This window comes from Dermacentor variabilis, unplaced genomic scaffold, assembly GCF_050947875.1.
Source record: "Dermacentor variabilis isolate Ectoservices unplaced genomic scaffold, ASM5094787v1 scaffold_13, whole genome shotgun sequence".
Lineage (NCBI taxonomy): Eukaryota > Metazoa > Arthropoda > Arachnida > Ixodida > Ixodidae > Dermacentor > Dermacentor variabilis.
The window spans coordinates 10,675,441-10,684,412 of NW_027460291.1; the positions used below are offsets into that span (position 1 = coordinate 10,675,441).

General features: G+C 48.2%; 1 pseudogene; it reads left to right on the forward strand.

The window, feature by feature from the left end:
* The first annotated feature begins 2,836 nt into the window (after nt 1-2,836).
* On the forward strand, nt 2,837-4,195 carry LOC142566604 (uncharacterized; annotated as a pseudogene).
* Nucleotides 4,196-8,972: the final 4,777 nt, after the last annotated feature.

The following is an 8,972-nucleotide window of genomic DNA, read 5'->3' on the forward strand; positions in this document are numbered from 1 at the left end:
CTGAATTTTGCCCGAGCGTTGGAGCAATGGACTGCAGAGGAGTGGCGGGAGGTCATCTTCACGGATGAGTCAGCGTTCAGCACACGCTGGGACCAACAGCAGCGTCTGTGGCGTCCGTTGAACAGCAGGTACGACCTGTCATCCTTGCAGCTGAGGGAAGTTGCGGGTAAAGTTTGCATAGCTAGTCAGTGCTAAAAAATAGGGATTGTTTGCAACGCATACTAGCCTTAAGAATGCTGTACAGCCTCATTTCTCGTCTTACTGCATGACTACACGTAGGCGCAGTATTGACTACGAAGTGTTTCTTTTGCGTCATTGCATATCAGCGAGCTGAATGTTAGACAGGGTATGATTTAAGCCTTCATTATTTTCTTTTCTACAGCAGAGTGAGGTGGCTGCGCGTTAAGTTTTGTACCCGACATATGTTAATGACTGCTCTCTCATATGCCCAGATATGACCCCGGCCACATCCACAGCGTGCTCAGCAGCGGCCGCTGCTCGGTTAGTGTTTGGGGCGCCATCAGTAAGGACGGCCTTGGCCCACTCGTGCGGATTGAGGGCTCGTTCACTGGGTCGAAGTACTGCGAACTCCTCGTCAAGCACTTGATTCCATACGCTCTGGACGGGCCATTCCGGGACGGGTGCTACATGTTCCCGCACGACCGCAGCCCTGTGCACAAAGCCCGCGCTGTGAGTGCACTTCTGGAGAGCTACGCCGTGCGTCAGCTTCCGTAGCCGCCTAACGGGGCTGATCTTAACCCCATCGAGAACATTTGGGCAATGTTGAAGAAGACTCTTGCCTCACGGCGCCTGTGGGGTGGCACAGCGGATCAGCTTTGGCATCCCGTGAAGGAAGAGTGGGAAGCACTACGCGGACGTCCGGAGCTAGTGGCCGCACTCTATGACTCGATGCCAAGGCGAGTAGGCCAAGTCATCGCAGTCGACGGCGAATTTTCATCCCATTGAGGACCTCTTCAACGCATGGAACCCCAATTTTTATTTTCTTCCGTGAATAAACTTTCACGAGCGACTTGTCTTTCCGATTAGTCTTTCCAATCATCTCTTTCTGACGGTACTTTTATAAGGAAAGTTTCATAACGGACTGTGTATTGTAGTAGCGAATTAAAGCAGTGTGAAGAGGCGCACTGCTATAGTTAATAAACCCACTGCTGGAGACAATGCCGGAAAAGTAATATCGACAGAGAACCCGCGCCGGCAGTAAAGCTTGGCACCTGCAAGCGCGCGTCACCGTAGCCGCCGTTGCGGCTGCTTTCGTTGTGTTGTCTAAAATCGAACAGCGGTGGACGCCAGCGAAATGCACTCATATGAGAGGTATGGTGAATATAAGCAAAACAACATTAAGAACGAGTCTTCGTTCCTTCTCAGTGGCGCGGTTTGACGCCCCGCGGCCGTCCACTACTGTTCGACAGCGCCATGTGCTAAACAACCGGCGATGCACAGTCCCCTTCGTCGCGACCGTCAGCAGCAGAGCAACCGAACGGCGCACTAGAAATTTATCAAGCGTGACAAGGATCCGTAAGAGAGAGAGGGCGAAGTCTGGCGTCACTCGGGGCACTCTCGCCGTCAGCGCGCGGAGCGAGATAGCAGCGCCCCGGTGCGGCCCCGCAGCCGCTCCGGCCAGCGGTGCCGTGGTCCGTTTACTTTTTTGGCCGATAGTACGTACGGGCTCTCCTTGTTGGCCGCGCTGCTCCTTAGCAGGCGGGATCATAGCTTTTTGCGATGCCACAGTGATGTGCTGCCGTAGGTTGCAGTAATGCCAGTGGAAAGCCTCCAAACGTGCCATTCTTTAGATTTCCTGCCGCGACGCTTCAGGCAACGAGACGAAAGAAATGGGTGCAAGCCATACATCGCGTCAACGCCGACAGATCGCCGTGGGAACCGACAGCGAACTCCCGCGTCTGCAGCAATCACTTCGTAACAGGTAAAGAAACAGTGACTTGATATTCCTTATTACTTGATGAACAGCGTGTCTGTTGAGCCCATAAGTGTAACTTCGAGCTCTTTCCGAGCGGGACTGTGGCAGGTCGGTGATCGTATATTTGTTTAGTACGCAGTGTCGGTTGTGTTAGCGCAGTGTGACCTGCGTCGTACACGCGTTAATAACAGAAACACTCAAGATGTTTAACCGTCACATTTCATTTCAGGAGCGCCCTCACGCTTTATAACCCACCCGGACTACGTACCATCGGTTTTCAAGCCCACGCCAATGAGATGCCCTGGGTCAATCGTTCGCTTTGTCAGCGTGAAGAAACGGCAAGGTGTGGGCTGTGTGTGACGCTGTTTGAGGTTCGTCAACTGTCAGCATTTACGGCCTTGTAGTAGTCTTTCTCATTTTGTACTCGGCACTTGATATTATCTTTCATTATCACGAAATCACCCGCGTAATGCTGAATACGCCGGCTGTCGTGCGATTGCCGATGCCAAGCAGCATCGTGCAGTACTTGCGAGTGAAGCTTCTTGAATAGCGAATGTTGATTGCTCTTTCTGCCGCAAAATAACTCGCACTTTCGTCTTGGGCGAGTCACGGTATCGGCAGCTAGATGCTCCCTTCTCTAAACGCCAACCCATTTTTAATGCGTCTTTCTCTAGCAAAGTGAGATTAGGTGGTCACTTATTTATGAGTAGTACAGAGTTTTTATATTTGATGTTGCACCTATTTTATCGCACATTGTTACACTGTCGTGAAATATATTTTTAATGTTATTTATCAGCTTCAAGACTGGCAAATGCAAGTGGCCAAGCCAGCAGCGGTGCAACCTCATTAGCTGTTGGACAGAGGACCCTACCGACTATAGCAGTAGGCCAAAATAGGACACCACAGGATTTCCAACCAGTTGCCGGGGCATCTACTCCACCTCTTGGTCAAGGAACACCATTAAGCAGAGCAGCAAGTGCAATGTCATTAGGGTCTACGACCTGTGAAGATAGTGCGGCATTGCATAGTGTACCAGCTGAACACGAAAAGAGCTGTCAGGCGAATAATTTCTCTCTAGAGCGTATTATGCTGCTTGAAAGCCAATTAAGTGCTGACAGAAAGAAGGTGCAAAAGCTAGAAGTACAGCTAAAAGCTGCTGAGGAACAAACAATACAGTGGAAAGCACATTACTATGAGGTGAAGGCTACAACACTGTGCCTCGATAACATGCAAGGTACTGAGCTTATGTTATATTACACAGGATTGCCTTTTGTGCAAGTGTTTTACGATATACTAAATTTAGTTTTGAACAATAACCCTCGGTTTGCAATAGACATAAAGAGCAGGTCACTCAGTGCTGCCGAGCAGATGTATGCAGTACTGGTTCGCTTAAGGACAGGTATGGCCACACGAGAGATTGCTCGCAATTTTTTAATTTCAATGCCATCATTCAGTTGTATATTTTCAGAATGGGAACTTATATTGCAGAAGGTTCTCACTGAAATAACTAGCTTCCCCACACTTCCTGAAGTACAACAGCACATGCCACCTCATTTTAGACGGTACCCAAACACACGTATAATACTTGACACAACAGAAATCCGTATACAAAAGCCCTCAAGCTTAACTGCCCAGATACGAACTTTCTCCCACTACAAGTTCGCAAACACAATGAAGTGTGTTGTAGGCGCAACACCTGACTGCTATGTTAGCTTTGTGTCGCCATTATGTGGGGGAAGTACCAGTGACAGAGCAATTGTGCAACAGTCTGGAGTACTTGATCTATTCAAATCGGGAGATGGCATCATGGTTGACAAGGGATTCAAGGTAGATGACCTTCTGCCACGTGGTGTTGTCCTTCATATGCCTCCATTTCGTATTCCTGGAGAAGCGCAGATGAGTGCTGACGATGTTGAAGCCGCAAAGCATGTTGCAAGTGCACAGGTGCACATTGAAAGGGTCATAAGAAGAATCAAGGAGTTCCATCAAGGAGCTCCATCAAGGAGCACAGACCCTTACCTATAAACATGTTAGACATAGCAGACGCAATTTTCGCAACATGTGCATTTTTCTCAAACTTTAGGCGACCACTAATAAATAATGGGAAGGAAGTGGAGACAGACACCATGCAATACAACACGAAAGCATGCGGTATATTTATTCAGAGCACTTAAAAGGTGTCATCATGCACTAAAGTGTTATGATGCGAAGGAACAATCTACCACATAGCATACAGCACATTGTCATAAAAGGCAACGCTTGCGCTTTGTTTCAACAATGCTTCTTTTGAAACAAAAGAGAAACAAAATAGAAAAATGATTTCCCTCGTATTATTAAATAGCCCTCTCACGCTACCAAAAGCACCACCCTTGGTGCGAGAATATGCTTGGTAAGTGAGAAAGCGTGCAAAAGGAAAATGCAGGTGGCTACGCTGCCTTATGAGTACTATAGCCCACTTTTGCGATGTAGGCGCTTCGCCCTATACTGTCACTATGTGTGCGTTAGCCTTCTGATAGTCATTTTCAAATTGTCCTCATCACAATGGTCAACTACATAAAACCCCACATCATACTTCTTGTAGGACACGTAGCCTGCACTTGTAGTGTAAAGAAATCCAAGGCGTCGGATACGTCGTGTCATCAGTTCTGGGATTATAGCAGCCTTATAAAAGTACACCAGACCCTGAAGTATGTCTTTCCAAATTTCTGCGTCAAAATATATACGCTCCACTGATATGGAGTCTTGAAGGTCAGCATGGTCTGTGAAGACTACAAAGTCGCACCATGGCTTCTTCGCGGCTCCCATCTGTCCTTGTACTTGGTAGTAATAATAATGGTCTTTTTTCAAGGTGACCTCACCATTAGTTACTGCCAAGTAGAAACCTTTGTCAGAGCAGGCATCAACAACTCTTTGGGCAGCTTTCGAAGCGGGGCACTTCACTTCTAGAAGCCATCTCACTGCCATCTCTCACAAGGCGATCGGGTGATGCGGCAATGAAAGAATATAATTCATGAATGTGCAATCCTGTTTCCAGGACATATATATTTTTATCATATAGTTGCATGAGTTCTAGATATTTCTCAACCGCTTTTGCTTCATTTTGTATTCCGTAGAGCCTGGGGTCACCATTCTTCATTATTTCCTTGCGAGGGTAAAGTATTTCTTTAACAAGCTCTTCTGGCTTCAGGCAGTGCAGTATCCTGCGGAACTTTGAAGCAGTAAGCTTTCCGGTTCTTTCTGTGAACCATGCAGGGTTCTTATTCTGGCCTACGGCCTTTGCACAGATATCCGGCCTCTCGGTAGCTGTGAGCGACACCTGCTCCTTGAAATATTCATCGATCAATGTGAGGCACTTCTGCGAATTCATGTCCTCTGTGTCGTTGATGGGGCTCACATTTCTCACTGGTGCTGGCCTCTCTTTGTAACGGTACCAGCTCAGGTGCATGTGTGGCAATCGCACTCTAAAACTTCAACAGCCCAGACTGCCCAGCTGTTCTCAAATGAGGAGGAAGTTGTCGCTTAGCCTTAGCGGGCACCGTCGTGTTAATTACATGTTTCTTAAAGGTGATGTCCGCCAAGGGTTTGGTCAGCAAATGGTTTGGTCCTGAAAATAACAAAATGCGGGGACTTGTATACAGTTCATACACATGTTCTATAAAGCTTACTGGCCTAGATCTATTTTGACATTTGATTACGCATGCGGTTATTTTGCACTAATGATGCACACTGCAAACTCCTGTGAATCCGATCAGCAGGCTAGCTCACCTCTCTTCAAATATAGTGCTTCTCTATCAGCATGCTTACATTCTACATTAAGGTACCATTACAAGGAAGAGTGTAGATACCAGACCAAAGCTCTTTTTGAAGTCATTTGTCACATCGTACTGTGTTCTACCACATACCTCCTTATTCTGTTCGCTGCATTTTACCTGAATAACTTGAACTGTGTTCCGAATAAAAACATTTACCTTACCTTGTGTTGGTGTTGGTAATCCATCTGCACGGGACACTCGTGCAAGACGGCCTCTGGATACTCCGAATGGCAAACAGCAATGCAGCTATATGCTGGCACCTTTGGCTTTGACTAGGAAAATCAGAAGAAAAAAAGTATTCACATTTAGATGCCTGTTAAATGCTCCTGTGAGTGGGCAAAACAAACGGAAAGAGAAAGCTAATGTTCGTTACAGAATATATATTTAAGAAACGCGGACTCGCTGCACTACATTGCACTGAGAGCGTTCACTGATTTTTCATTTTTCTTTTCTAGCTGCACGGGCAAGGTTATCGAAGGCGCGGTTATCCGTGCATGATATAGATAGCTCAAACGGTTTATGCACGGTCGGGATCTTTTTTCTTGCGTAAATACGGTAGAACATGAAATAATCGCCAAAACTATTCGCCGCGAACTACTCTTCGCAAGGTCATATAGGCCCGAACCAGTGACATGTGAATGCTTTTACGGCAAGCATCGCCCGCAGCCTGCGGCTCGACTCACTTGGTAAACGAAAAATGAATGTTTCCCGACAGCGAGCTGTAGCGGTGTTTGTACGTAGAGACGGTGACCGCGCCGCCACCTCGCGAACACACCGTTGTTAGGACACCGTTTTCCACATCGTCGTTCAGTGTTATATCATAAGGGCGGACAGCACATTCGTGTGCAGCATTTCACGTCTCTCAAAAATGTACTCACCCAGCAACGCAATCGCAGTATGCTTGGACGACGGCCCCTGCTCCGCCTTTACGAAGCGTTACGACTTGCTTGTAGTGGCCAGCTTTCATCGAGCACAAACATATGCTGCGCAACACAAGTTCGGTCCCTGTTGGTTGTCCGCGCATCAGATGCTCGATCCGGCGAATGCGCCTTTCCTCTTTGAACATCCAGCCTTGATGCAGCTGCCGGTGCGACTCGCCCAAGTGGCTGTCGATCAGGTCGTCAGTCACTGGCGGCGCCAACCGCCGGAGTCGTGAAGTTTCTTGAAGTCTTCAATAGAAAACATGTCGAAGAAAGCTTCGCAAGACTCGACAGGTGGTTACGAAAATCAGCGGTGACGATGCAAGCGTACTGCGTATATGTAAAACTTTAAACAGCAGCAACTTCACAAATCTTCCACACTACACTCACAGCACAACGCAAATCAACCAAGGCTGTCACGCTGCCGCGTCAACCGAGAGCCACCGTATTTGCTTTCGGCTCTCGCCGCTGGAGGCGCTCTCACATCGTGAAAAAGGTCAATTGACTCCCAACGGCTTACGGAGAGTCATGGTGAAATATCGCGACTCCTGTCATATTCGGGATGAGTCGTGGCGAGAGAAGGATTATAATGCAGGAGACGAAATACCACATAATACCTTCTGTTTTACGCAAGCCCTCAGGGTTTATGTCGTGGTTGTAATGCAGTGTCACATTCTTTCATCCTTGTCATGCTCTGTAAATACTTCCAACTCAAAATATTGATTTTCCTTGACCATGTGTGTTGATATCTCAGACGCTTAAGCGATAGCTGGTTTCCTATGCTAAGGAAGACCTGGATTTGTCACACTGGATTCTGACCATAAATAAATCTAAAAAAAGTATTGGCTACTAAGCAGAGAACAGCAACGATATAACAAGTTCAGTCGACACACTTAACAGTGTCAATCGTAAATGGAGTTCCGTGATGTAAAATTAAATTTTGAGGATATAAGTTCCCAAATGAATATGAGGCACATGGCAATGGGAAACTGCAGACTAATTTTCAGCAGCTCGGTTTATTTAACGTGCACGGAATGCACGGTGTACGCGGGGCCGCCGCGGTGGTGAATGAAGCCGTGTGCTCGAGCTCGGCAGCGCAACGCCAGAGCCACGGGGCTACCGCAGTGCGTTGCGTTCCGATACCATAGAAAAACATTAGCGTACGCAACACTCCTTTTGAGCCCCCTTAGAAATATAAAAACAAAAATGTAGCAGTTTCGTCCAAAAGGCGAAGCTTTGATAACCATAGCACTGCAGTGTACAAGTAGAGGAAGCAAGGTTCGTAGTTTCACCGACTGCATAAATTGCACTAAACAGTCGCTCACTAATTTAAATAGCAAGCACGGGGTCGCGCGCGCTCGTGCGAACATGAACAGATCTCACTCAGTGACCGCGAACACTCGCTGTTAACACAGCGTTGGCGCGATGAGCAAGCAGAGGGGACCGAACACTTCTGCTGCCTCCTCCTTTAACGCGTCTCCTAAACTAGAAATTGCGCTACCTCGGCTCCCCTTTTGACTCATCGAAGATTACCTCCAAGACAGACCGAGGAGCCGGCGCAGAGCAACTACTAGAGGAGAAGCGTGCTAAACCCACGCCTCCTTTCTGGCGACTTGCGCTCGTTTTACCACGTGACCTACTATTGGCCTCGAGCTCCACCACTGGAAAAGCTGGCGCCACCAACGGCGTGACGTGCTATTAGGGATCATGTGGACATAGCGTCCGCGTCGGCTGCTTCGCTAGCGCCGAAGCGAATTGGAAACGAGAGTTTAAATTCCCTCGTATGCTGCGGTCCTCATTTAGTGGCGAGATTCTCCCGCTTCGAGTGTCTCCTTTACGACGCTTGAAAGCACAATAGGTAGTGGCTGCCTTTGGAGGCGTGCAGCGCGGTAGGCTACTGCTCGGTGCCGCAGTGCCGGACGTACGCAACGGAGCCCGGTGTCAGCCTTATGCCGCAACCACTGGCACGCGCCGAAAGCTTCGGCGCGCGCTGGCAAGCGAACGCGTCGCTTCGCTTCGGCTGGAGGGAAAGGGCGCGCAACCACTGGAGACAAGCTCCGACGCGCGCCGAAGCTCGCTCCTCGGCTGCGGCGCACTGTTGCTGGACTATTCCGTCTTCATCCGTCAAAGTCCGGCCTAAAACAGCCTGCTGTAAACTGAGCTTGAAACAATAAGTTAGTGATCTGTATGTGCTTTTAGACATAAAAAACACGTTTGAATAACGAATATACGCCTGCCGCAACAGTTTCTTTTTATTTTTGAAGTAACAATAGTGTACAAAATATCGACATCAGCGCTCGCGCG